The 13,513-nt window shown below is 36.7% G+C and overlaps 1 pseudogene; it reads left to right on the top strand.

Moving 5' to 3' along the window:
* LOC118801707 overlaps positions 1–12,487 on the top strand; it is a 53,299-nt pseudogene extending 40,812 nt beyond the window's left edge.
* The last annotated feature ends 1,026 nt before the right edge of the window (positions 12,488–13,513 follow it).

The raw sequence follows: 13,513 nt of genomic DNA, 5'->3' as shown, positions 1-13,513 counted from the left end.
TTTAGTAGATCAGTGTAGCTCAAAGATGTATTTCATTTAAGGATAAATGTTTGTTGTTGGGTTTTTCAGATCAGCCAGAGGTTAGAATTAAAGAGCCTCCTGATGAAAGAGAAATATTCATAGGAGAGACTGTCACACTACAACGTGAAATAGAGGGAGGAGAAGGCCGTCTGTGGACTTACAGCTGGTATAAGAATGGAGAAGTTTCAGCCCTCTGAAGGGAAAAGTGAATACAGGTTTACTGCGTCAGCAAATGACAACGCTGAATTTCACCTGCAAGGGAACACAGACTCAAGGTGACCAAAACAACAGAGAAACCAGTGAACCCTGTTAAACTGTCTGTGTCAGGTGAGTTTGTTTATCTTTATCTCTTTGTTAGAATATTTAACATCACTGGTCTGATCGGTTCTACAGATGTAGAATTACTGTGAGCACAGAGGTTTAAGGCAGGATGCCTACTGACCTTGTAATTTGAAGGAGCAATAAGCAATGTTTATAAACAAAAAGAAAAAAGAACAACCAGTGATTGTCATTACTTTAAGCTTCTTTCATAACATAGACTCACCTGAGATGAAGACTAAAATACTGCGTATGCTTTTACAAACCATTTTATCACAATGAGCCGCAGGTCCACATTATGCCATGTTTAGATCTGATGAATTAGCAGCCGAACAAACTCGCATAGAAACAGAAAGATTTGTTAAAAAAATTGCTACACTGGTTATTCAATACAGTAGCTGACAGCTGAGCTGTGTGTTGATGAATGTCTCCTTATTTGCAGTGTCTTTTATTCTCTGACTGAATGTAGCTATGTATTCATAGCTTCTGCTTCAGTGAAAGACAGTAAACTAAAGGGAGTTTTCATATTTGCATATTGCTGCACATTTTCTACGTTTACAGGCTTAGATAAACTAATAATGAAGACATAATAATAAAACTAAATAAGAATGTGTACTATGTTTGCCCTACCATTGTAAATAAAAAAATATATAAGCATGAAGTAATATTTCAATTATCAGATAGATGGTGTTACTTCAATTCATTTCAACTGTACAATTTCACTGCAAGTAGTTTAAATTATGACACTGAAGAACAAATTCAGGCCAAGTTTCCCCTGTAAGGAAAACCTGGTTTAAATCTGGCTCATGGTGGCTCAGAAGTGGCATTTAGATTTAATCTGGTCTACAGTATTTTCCAACCTCACATGTAGCTGATAATATAGTACATTGAGCAAGAGTGCATGAAAATAAATGAATAAGAAGCTGAAATTACAGACATTTACTCACATCGGGTGAGATAAATGACAGATTTGAAACAGAGAACCAACCTGTCCCTGGAAGGAAGACGAGGTCTTAGTCTGGCCTAATTTAATAAAAATAACTGGTAACATGGCGCACTGAGCAGTGGTGAACAAAGGAAAATCAATAGGAAGCTGAAATTCCAGAGGGATACTGAAGGCCTTAATCATGTCAGGTCAGAGAAATTACACATCACAGATAGAGAACCAGTCTGCCACTGAAAGAGAGACCTGGTTTTAGCCTGGCCTGATTTAATACTTAAAACATAACTGGGAATATTTTCAGTTAAAATATCAATAAAACATGTAATTTGACTGGTGCATCCAAAATGCTGTGGTGAGAATGATCTGCCACCTAAACAATATCTGGTGGTCCAATGGTGGTCCCTTTCATAACTCAGCAATCCTGTTACTCTTACAGTGAAAGGTAAGGTTACTGCTTTTGTGCTGTCATTGTAAAATATGTGTTTATTAAAATCACTTATTTTCAAAATTAGATTAGTGATATCAACATTTAACAAAGTTATAATACAGTTTATCAATACTGTCTTTAGAAATATAAATACATTTGTATTTTATACTTAAGGGTGGTTTAGTAGCTTCTAATCAGAGTTTTATACATTGTTTCTGTTCTTAAAGCTTTGTTCATGTGTTATTTATTAACATGATTGTATACTAACATGGCTATTTTTGGAGGGGAAAACTGCTATGGAACGAAGATCCATTTGGGAACTGAAAGAGTCAGCTCTTCGTTGTGAGCTGAGCCAAATGATCTAACTCAAATAAAGGAGTCAGAATTCCCATCACTGGTGTGATTATCTCTTCAGTGTACCTCAGTATCACAGCAATACAGGAGAGACCAGATGTTTAGTTTGTCATTTTAACACTCTGAATATGCACTGCTGTTATCTTCTTCCTGTGGATCTACCCAAACCTACACTGACTGTAGAACCCAAATGGAGTCCTGTGTTCACCGGAGAGTCAGTGACTCTGAAGTGTGAGATAGAGTCTTACAGTAACTGGAGATATCAGTGGTATAAAGGCAGCAGTAGAACTGCAGTCAATCAGTCTCAGACAAACACCTTCACCATCACATCAGCAGCAGATCAGGATATGCAGAATTAAATTACTGTTACCAACATTTAACAAATTTGTAATACAGTATATCAATACTGTCTTTTTATATTTAAGGGTGGTTTCTAATCAGAGTTTTGTACATTTTTATGTTCTTAAAACATCATATATGTGTTATTTATTAACATCATTGGATTTCTGCCAAATCAGGTCATTGGTACTGACACATAATACATTTTTTATACAGTGTTTAAATCCTGTTTTTGGAATAAGACTGTATTTTTACCTCAGTGGTGGTTCAGTGGGTTGTAATGAGTATTTAACATTTTGTTCTCTTCCTAAAGCCTTGACTGTGTAAATGTTTTTCAGCTGAGCCTCCTCAGCATATACATATGTTCCTATACAGATAATATTTCAGAGTGTTTGTTTAATTGTGTTTAAAGTGTATTTTGGTGAAAACACCAAAGATCTGAAACCAGTGTTCTCAAATAGACAAAGTACCATTAGAAGCCTAAAGATGTAGTGTAGTGGATCTCAGTGCACTGCAGACAGAAAAAATACTCAGGAGAAATTAACAAAGTGAGTTAAGAAAATTTTTCATTGTTTTCATGTTTATCTTAAATATATTACACATTATTTGTGCCAGTAACATTTAGAAATGTGGATGTACATTTTCAGAATAAATTATTTTGAATTTATTTTATTTTGTTTCCACAGAGAGACCAAAAGCTGTGGTGTCCATACAGCCTGATGAACAGATGTTTATAGGAGAGACTGTCACTCTCAGATGTGACATACAGGGAGAAGGTGACTCTAACTGGCAGTACAGCTGGTTTAAAGATGATTCAGACAGACCTGTCAGTAAAGAACAGCAGTACAGAATCAGCTCTGTTACAAAGTCTCACAGTGGAAAATACTCCTGTAGAGGAACAGAGAGAGGAACATCACGCTACTCACACACCAGTGATCCTGTTACACTGACTGTATCAAGTGAGTGTGATCATCTTTTCAATGTTATTAATCTACATTAACTATCAAAGCAATACAGATGAGACCAGAGAGTCCTGTGTTCACTGGAGAGTCAGTCACTCTGAAGTGTGAGATTAACCCTCGTGATGGATGGACATATCAGTGGTATAAACAGAATAAACAGAGTAGATGGACTGCAGTGTCTCAGTCTGTGTATTACACTGTAAACAGAGACTCTCTCACCATCAGAGGAGAGGCTGTGTTTAATGGAGATCAGTATCAGTGTAGAGGAGAGAGACGTTACAGACCAACATCATCACAGTACACTAACTTTGTTACACTCACTGTAAAGGGTGAGAGCATAATTATAATTTCTACTAAAGTCAGGTTATTAATACAGTGTTGCAGGTTGGGGTATTGCAGTGTGTCCACTGACCATGTATTACAGCTCTGAAATCTCTGGAGTGACCAAATGATCTCACCTTTATCTCTAAAACAAGCAGAGTTGCACACAGGGAGTATTTGATATGAGTGATCTGAGTAAAGCTACAGCGATAATAAAAACTGTCTGTAAATTTAACTGGACAAACTGTGGAGTTTACACTGATCAAACAAGACTGAAATCATTCAAACATATTCTTTACTTGTTTTGTAGACTTTTTGGTGTTACCAAATTAAATAAATTCATCACACAGTTAACCTTCTCTAGTCCTGTTAAAACATCGTTGGGCAGAGTTTCCGAAGTTATAGAGATGTTTGGGTTAATTCTGAGCAAATTGATCTGACTCACTTAAAAGAGTCAGAATTCCCATCATTGGTGTGATCATCTCTTTAGTGTTCCTCAGTATCACAGCAATACAGAAGAGACCAGATGTTTAGTTTGTGTTTTTATTCAGGTCATTTTGACTCTAAACGCTCTGAATATGCACTGCAGTTCTCTTCTGTCTGCAGATCTACCCAAACCTACACTGACTGTAGAGCCCAAATGGAGTCCTGTGTTCACTGGAGAGTCAGTGACTCTGAAGTGTGAGATAGAGTCTCACAGTAACTGGAGATATCAGTGGTATAAAGGCAGCAGTAGTACTGCAGTCAATCAGTCTCAGACAAACACCTTCACCATCAGATCAGCAGCAGATCAGGATCAATACTGGTGTAGAGGAGAGAGAGATAACAGACCCTCATCATCACAACACAGCAATCCTGTTACTCTCACAGTGAAAGGTAAGATTTATAGTAATCAATCACTCAAGTAATCAAGTAATCATCACTGTAAGTAACAGTTTATCAAAATCACTCAATTTGTGTAAAACTAGATTACTGGTACACATAGTAAATAAATACCACAGTGTATTAAAACTGTCTTTGGGAACATAAATGCATCTATATGTTTATATTTAAGGTTTAGTGACTTCTAATCAGATTGTTTGGCATCTTTTATCTGCTCCAAAAGCTTTATTTATATGGTATGTTTGGGATGTGATTGTTGTAATATTGAACTTTTCTTTGACAGAAATGTTCACAATGATAACAATTAATTTGTTTGGAAGATAATTTGAGTGTTTAGGTTGGGAATTTAGTCTCTTCATGTCCTGAACTGTGTGCTTCATCTCCAACTGCAGAAAAACCTAAACCTGAACTCACATCAAGCCATAAAGGAGCTGCACTGATAGGAAATCCAGTGGTTCTGTACTGTAAGCTGGATCAGTCTGCTGGATGGACGTTTTACTGGTTCAAACACACACAGAACCCTGAGAATGAGATCAAGACTGAAACACACTCCTACAGCATCAGCTCAGTTAGTGTCTCTGATGGAGGACAGTACTGGTGCAGAGCTGGGAGAGGAAACCCAGTCTACTACACTCACTACAGTGATGGACTCTGGATAAACACTACTGGTGAGTAAAACAGTTTACATAAATACTGTAGATGAAATAAAGTTTATTAACTGTGTTATCAGGTTTAGTTGAGATTATCCTGTAAACATGTCTTCTGCTACTGATCTGGTGCTAAACACTGCTTATAAAATGGATGCAGACAGCAGAGCTTTAATACACACATCTTCATACACAGTGCACCTTTAACATTAGAACATTTTGTTAAGGCTGTGTCGGAATCTACTCTTGTGGACTCTCCTCTTCAGCTCATCCCACAAGTTTTCCATGGGGTTTAGGTCAGGGGACTGGGGTGGCCATGGCAAAGCCAATTGATTCTGTGGTCAGTAAACCATTTTCATGTTGATTTTAAGGTGTGTATTGGCTCATCATAGTGGAAGACTCAACCATGAATCTTGTTGTTGGTCCATGACAGCAGATGTTTTCTTCTGGCAACCCATGTTATTATTATCATAGTGGAACTGGACAATTTCAACTGTTTACCTATTTCCAGTAATTTCCTTATTTGTGCAGCCACACTTTTTTGCACATCATTGCTGTATTATTTGGTCTTGTTCATAATCATGGATGGCTAAGATTAGATTTTTTTTTATTCTGATTGAACAATCAAAATGATAAGCCATAACATTTTTTTTTTTTTAATATTTGGCAAACTTTTGCTCATGTGGGTCAAAAATGAGACCTTTATGGTCTCTGTAGTCATGGAATCTTGCCCTTCTAGTTTTAAAGGACAATTCTACTGTTTTTTTTTATTATGGGTTTTTTTATTCTGATTCTTGTATAATTCAATCATTCAGCTGTAAACAAAGTCAGAGAGTTTTGAACTGGGATGGTGCATTATAGAAAACCTTTCTAACTGACTATTTCTTTACAGCAGTGCTGATAGGAATCAGCAGTCACAATGTCTGAATATAATCATTTAACATGTGTTTCTGTATAATGTTGACCATGGTAAAAATAAAATAATAAAATGCAAATTGAAGTGCCTTATTTCACAGTGCAAATACATATAAAGTAAATTACATTTTAATTATTGTTTTGACACTATTATTGCATACTCCCATGTAGCATGATAATACAGTTCTGAAAATACATTTTAATTTTGAATAAAGCTAATTGGAAAGCATCTAAATCTCAGTGTAAATGAAATGTCAGTACTAGTGTAACAAATGGCAAATTAAATGGTAAAACTGAATTATAACTTTGAGTCCAAATTTTCATACGAGGGGGAAATGTAATTTAAAACATAAGAATACATTAACATTTCACAAATTACAACTTCATTTTAATTTTGCTACTGATGTGTTTCCATAAAAACCTATGTACAATTCTGTATATCAGTTAAAGAGGAGAGGTACAGTCATATGCAATAGTTTGGGCACCCTGGTCAAATTACATTTTGTTGATTAAGGTAAACACACTCAAGAATACACTATTGCACATTTTAATGCATAATTACTGTTTATTTGCTTAAGTCAACATATTGGGAAACATGATCTGTGGTTTATGCAAAAGTTATGGCACATTTTTTTTTATTATTTTATTTGTTTCTTCCCACCAACATGCTAAATACAGCAAATAAAAAGAATTTGTGGACTAACATTTGCAGAAAAAGAGGAACATTTGCAGAAAAGACTCAGAACACGCTGTAGGGATGAGGAGCTGAATACTGAAGACTCAGAACCAAGAAGCATCAATACTTTTGATCCTGACACGCACTCTGTCCCATTTCCGTTAGGACTCATTTACATGGAAACTTTGAGGTTAATCTACTGATTAGTAGACTATTTTTTTTTCCTGCAGTCGCACGGTGACAGTATTTTTTATTTAATGCTGGATTCTGTAATATTGATGAATATTATCTGTAAATATTGGTATTCTTTTTATGTGTGTGTATTAACCTGCATGCTAGAGTCTTTACTGTATTTTTCAGGTGTTTCTTCTCCAATTTCCCTGATGGTCAGTCCCAGCAGGACTCAACACTTCAGTGCTCAATCTCTCTCACTGAGCTGTGAGGGACAGAGTGACTCTACTGGATGGAGAGTGAGACGATACACACACAGTGAGAAGGTGTCAGATTGTTCATCAGGCTGGGGATCAGTTACAGGATCTACATGCAACATCAGCTCCCTCTACACATCCCACACTGGAGTGTACTGGTGTGAGTCTGAATCTGGAGAGAGCAGCAATCCTGTCAACATCACAGTGCACAGTGAGTCTACATTATTCTATCACTAACAGGAGTTCAATGTACACGACTAGAGACAGACTAGAGAGTCTTTCAGACTGATTTAATTGTGTTTAAGATTTGGAATTAATAATTGCTCATGAAAACTAAATCCATATATGGACTAATTTAGTTTATAACAGGGACGTCAGCAAAATTTTACCCATCTCATCTGTAATAAAACTCTCGCATCAGGACAGCAACACACTTACGAGTGGGTTTCTGTTGGCTGTACACATCACAGTCATATCACAGAAGCCTAAAGGTTAATGATTTTATGAATATTAGGCATGAGTTATTTATGTATATATTTAGACATAATATATATACTATATATGTCCTATAAATATATATATGTCCTATAAATATTCAAATGGGCTTAAAAATCCTATTTAAAAAACTCAAATAGTAAATCAGGATTTACAATACGCAAATCAGCTTAGCTTAGTCTCCAATATTATACACTTTCAAAAGAAGATACTGTATCTGAACTCCATGCTCCACTAGACGGCAGTGAAGAGCCAGCAGTTTACATTTTGGTCAGAGTTTGCCATCTGTTTAGTCCAAAGAAGAAAGCATAGAAAGACTACTAAAGCTGGTTAAACACCACAGCACCCTCTATCAAAAGCTCTGCACCACCTGAGGGTCTTTAGCACTGGTAAGCAGATGGAGCAAAGTGCAGCTATAGCATATAGGAGATGTTGATTAACACAGATTAATATCAAGTTCAGGCTGGTTTTACACTCCACTCAGGTAGAGTTGTTAAAGTAAAACTTCCAACATCATTGAGGTTTATTATCAGCAAACTAACTTTTCACAAACTTGCTGTTTTCCAGGTAAAAGTGACGCGGCTGCTAACATTGAAAACAGACACATTTGTCTGTTTGTCTTTAAGACATAAGAGCCAGTGTAAACTTCAAGCCACATCACTCCTGGCATGTCCAGCATACAGCAGCCTTGGGGGCGGTGTACACTGGACGCATTTTTTGCAGATCGAGGCACGACCAATACTCATTTTGTGTGCTGTTTTGGTGCTCTGGTGTCTGCGCTGAGCACAGCTGTCTTTTGTACAGAGCACTCCGGGTGCTCAGATTCAAAGTGGTCAGGTAGCCCATGTAACAAGCGTATTTTCTGTGCTGACCAATCAGATCAAAAGGAAGGCGGGCCTTCAGTGATGACTGCAGTCACTGAATACCCTGAACTGTATGATCAAAATGTCACAATATATAAACTTTTTTTAGTTTAGCTTATTTTTACTTGTAGCACCACACCTGCTTGTTAATAAAATCACTTTATAAAAGGGCAAGAGACAGAACTTTCTGCCTGTACATATCAAAGTAATAGCTAGCACAAATGATTGGCAGCTATGATGCTGCTGTTGCTTAGCAACACGCAGACGCATCCAGAATATCAAATTTGATTGAAATGCCCAACTCCAGTCAATACACAATAATGCTTTATTAGTTGCCATTATCGCCCCTGTAATCAGCCTGTGGGATTTCGCTTTACTGATAGACTTGAGTTTCTTTATTCCTCCTGCTAATGCACTGCTAGTGTAGAGAGGATGGAAGTTCTACCATCCAGGATCAATAAATGATTGAGCATCCACTGTTTCCCAATTCAGGAAGTTTGTAATATGGATACGCACACTAGAAGACTAAAAAGAGGACTGAAATCATCAAAGAACTGTCAGAACTGCTTCATAGGTACTGACCTTCCACAACTTGAGGGCATTAATGCATTCTGATGCTGAACAAGAGCTCAGTCTATCATTTAAGAAGCCTCCCACTCAGCTACAGTATGTCCAGTTCCTCTTACAAATGCCATTATGCCACATTCTGGTGAAGTGTCTATATTGCAGCATTACACTGTATTCAATAGTTTACTATTAATGTGTTACCCAACTTCTGATCTCTAACACTGATCTCTTACATTGTATTATTTCTGCACATAGTACTACACCTTACTACACTGTATATTCACAGTGTAGTGTTACCGCAATCACCATCTGCCTCATTCCTGACTGCCAGTCACCTGTACTGTTGGTCACTTTTTTATTTATTGTTACTTGTTGTCTGGTGTATTTATCTAGTATGTACAATATCCTTCTTGCAATCCTTCTTGCATGTGCAAGACCTCCCTCTCCCGTTGCCCCCTGTGTACTTCTATTTATACTTCTATTTTTATATGTAGGATCATGCTGCTGTAGTGTTAGAATTTAATTAAATTTTTAAATGCTGTCTATTTTGCATACATATGACAATAAACTTTAATCTTAATTCTAAAATGAGAACACTGCTCAGTTAGTTCAGTGGGAAAAAGTAACAGGTAATTCAGAGAGACAACAAACACCGTACACTGAAAACAAGTGGATACATTTACATGATTTAAATGTGTACATTGGTTCTACACAAATGAAATACATTACATCAAGTAAGTAAGTTAAGTAAGTTAAGTACCTACACATAGTACATAAGTTATGTAATATGTTTTATTCGTGCAAAGCAACTTTTAAGCAAACTTTTCTCAGTTTAATGGCCAATCTGAATGAAAATAAAATTACAGAGTAGCAACAATAAAAGAGGATATTACTCCAGAACTAATCTACTGAAATCTTTTTTTTTTTCTACTGAAAAACATACCTTGTAAAAATACACAAAGAATATGTATCCATCAGTCAGTAAAGAGCTCTCTGAGTTATAATTCCTGTGTTCTCTACAAATTCTTTCTTCACTGTTGTCTTACTGTTTCTTACAGATGGTGCTGTGATTCTGGAGAGTCCTGTCCATCCTGTGACTGAGGGAGATCCTCTGACCCTACACTGTTTATATCGTGACCCAAAGCCCTCAAACCTCACAGCTGAGTTCTATAAGAATGAATCACTCCTACAGGCTCAGACTACAGGAGAGCTGACCATCCGTACTGTCTCAAAGTCAGATGAAGGTCTTTATCACTTTAAACACCCAGAGAAAGGGGAGTCTCCACAGAGTTGGATCTCAGTCAGAGGTGAGAAAACCATTTAAGATAAGGTAAAATAAGATAATCCTTTATTAATCCCACAACGGGGAAATTTGCGGCGTTACAGCAGCACAGAAGACAGAGCAGCAGGAAATATACAAACAGTATTTAAATAGAATAAACAGTAAAAGTATAAAGATATATATGTATATGTACAAAGATTATAAGAAAAATATACAAAGTATTAAATTTAAATTTAGAAATGTAGAAATGTATGTATTGTAGTGAGTATTGCTCAGTGAATAAAATAGCAAATTATTAAACAGTACATAAATGGAGAAATATTGCACTTGACATAATTGCACATAATGGTGGTAAACATGTTGACAATGATCCGCAGTGAATATACTACGCATGGTGGATTGAGGTATTGCACACAGTAAAGTGCTATGGCAGTGATGTTGAGAGTTCTTGCACATGGAAAGTAATTGTAAACTACTGTCTACTGAGTGCCGTGACTGTTATAGAGTCTGACAGCGGCTGGGAGGAAGGACCTGCGGTATCTCTCCTTCACGCACCGCGGGTGCCGCAGCCGGGCACTGAAGGAGCTCCTCAGTGCTGTCAGAGAGCGGTGCATGGGGTGGGACAGGTTCTTCAGCATGTTTGTTAGCTTAGTCCTCATTCTCCTGTCCCCCCACCACCTCCACTGGGTCAAGAGGACATCCCAGGACAGAGCTGGACTTCCTGATGATCTTATTCAGTCTTTTCCTGTCAGCAATGGAGATGCTGCTGCCCTAGCACACCACTCCATAAAAAATAAATTCTATTTATACTTATACTTTAATATGTTGTTTCATGCTGCTGTAGTGTTAGAATTTCATTGTATTTTTGAATCCCTCTGTTCTGAGCTGAGCTCAGAGTTCAGAGTTCACTGAGCTGAGTTCAGTGTAAAAACAGTAGGTGATTCAGAGAGACAAAAACACTGTACACTAAAATCAAAGTAGTGAATTTACATGATTTAACTGTGTACACTGGGTCCACAAAATGAAATACATTACATCAACTTAAGTACTTAAGTACTGCACATAGTAATTATATTACATCAACATATTTCATTCATGTGGATGTTCACATTTGAATCAAGTGAATTTAAAGCAACCTTGAAGCTTTTTTCAGTTTAATGGCAATTCTGGATAGAAGTAACATTACAAAGTAGCACCGGTAAAAGAGGAAATTACTCCACGACTGATCTACTGAAAACCTTTTTTTTCTACTGTAAATCTTACCATGTGAAAATACAGGAAGAATTTAGGAAGAATCCCACATTTACACATTTATCAGTCAGTACTGAGCTCTGAGTTATAATTCCTGTATTCTCTACAAATCCTTTCTTCAGTGTTGTCTTACTGTTTCCTACAGATGGTGATGTGATTCTGGAGAGTCCTGTTCATCCTGTGACTGAGGGAGATCCTCTGACTCTACGCTGTTTATATCGTGACCCAAAGCCCTCAAACCTCACAGCTGAGTTCTATAAAGATGGATCACTCCTCCAGACTCAGACTACAGGAGAGATGACCATCCGTACTGTCTCAAAGTCAGATGAAGGTCTCTATCACTGTAAACACCCAGAGAAAGGAGAGTCTCCACAGAGCTAGATCTCAGTCAGAGGTGATCAAGTACACAGAATTACAAATTTTCTTTGTATTATTTAATATTGTTATGTATCCAACAGTTACAGAACTGCAGTGATTTAATTGTGTTTCAGGTGTATCTTCATTCTCAGTGTTCAGTCTGCTCAGTAGTTTAATGGCAGCGTCTCCATATCTGCTGGTGTCCATTGTGCTGACAGTCAAATGCTGCAGAGCTCAAGGTGAGAACAGTTTCTATATTAGCCTGAAATTAATTAATGCAAAAATAAGTTAATTAAAATTAATTAAAGGCCAATTTGAAGTGTTTTTCATTGTGTATTTCACAGCTAAACCTGATGAGCTGAATACAGTGTGAGCAGTGTTAGAAGATGGAGCATGTTGATGAGAGTCCAATGGAAACTTTTTACGTCATGATTATAATGAGTTTTAACTCTTAAAACCAGAGGCACAAATTTGCGGTTTAGCAGTTTGCATGGCTGTCTTTAACTTTTATAGTTGAGGAACGGATTAAATCCTTAATTAGAGATAATTTAATCTTGTAGGTCAGCAATAGAGGATTTTAAATAATGACTCCATAAACTAAAACATCCAGCAGATTAATTTATTCTCTCTCTCAGGAAGCGCAGTATCAGTAATGACATGGTTATGGCACTGTTTCAGTTCCAGACCGAGCCTTAAAACACAAATGATTATCCAAATTCTATATAATGTATAAGAAATTGATTTCTTTTTGCACAGATTTTGATACAAACTGCATGCCTACATTTACTTGTCACTTTAGTATTATTATTATTATTATTGTTCATGTCTGTTATTATAATCAGTTGACACATTTGCTGTGCTAAATAAAAAATACACAGAAGATCTTGATGCAGGTTAATATAATTCCTTTGATATACCTGAGAACTGGTAAAAATATTTCATTGTGTGAACAATGAGAGTGTTCAATCACTTTTTAATATATTTTTCTTTTATTTTTGTTGTATTATGTTGCCAGTCATGTTCATTCTTCAATCACACCTCCTCTTGTTTTAAAGCTAAACAAAACTGAAATGTAATTCTCTGTCTGCTTTAGTGTTTAATACATTTTAATAATAATACATTTACAGTTATTTTGTCACAAACTACCCCTCCTGGGTCTGTACTGTAGTGCACATTGCTAGGCCATGTGCTTTTGTTTGTTTTCTTTTCTGGCTTGTCACTCCTTCATTTCACACATCTGAAGTTGATCCTGGACTGACTGGGGCTTTTGCTCTGTCATTAGCTCAGCAGCAGTTTAGTCTCAGTTTAAAACAGGTCTGGCTCAACTGGTAACTTCAGAGTTTAACATGCAGCTGCACGTCAAATTAAACCTGACTGTCAAAACAAGAATGAGTCTATCTGATCCACCACTAAACTTCAGCTAAACTGTATGTACTGTCAAATTCTATCATGATCAGCCCAACTA

This window comes from Colossoma macropomum, unplaced genomic scaffold (assembly GCF_904425465.1).
Source record: "Colossoma macropomum unplaced genomic scaffold, Colossoma_macropomum, whole genome shotgun sequence".
Lineage (NCBI taxonomy): Eukaryota > Metazoa > Chordata > Actinopteri > Characiformes > Serrasalmidae > Colossoma > Colossoma macropomum.
Note: the sequence above shows the minus strand (reverse complement) of the source record. Positions and strands in the feature narration are given on the sequence as shown.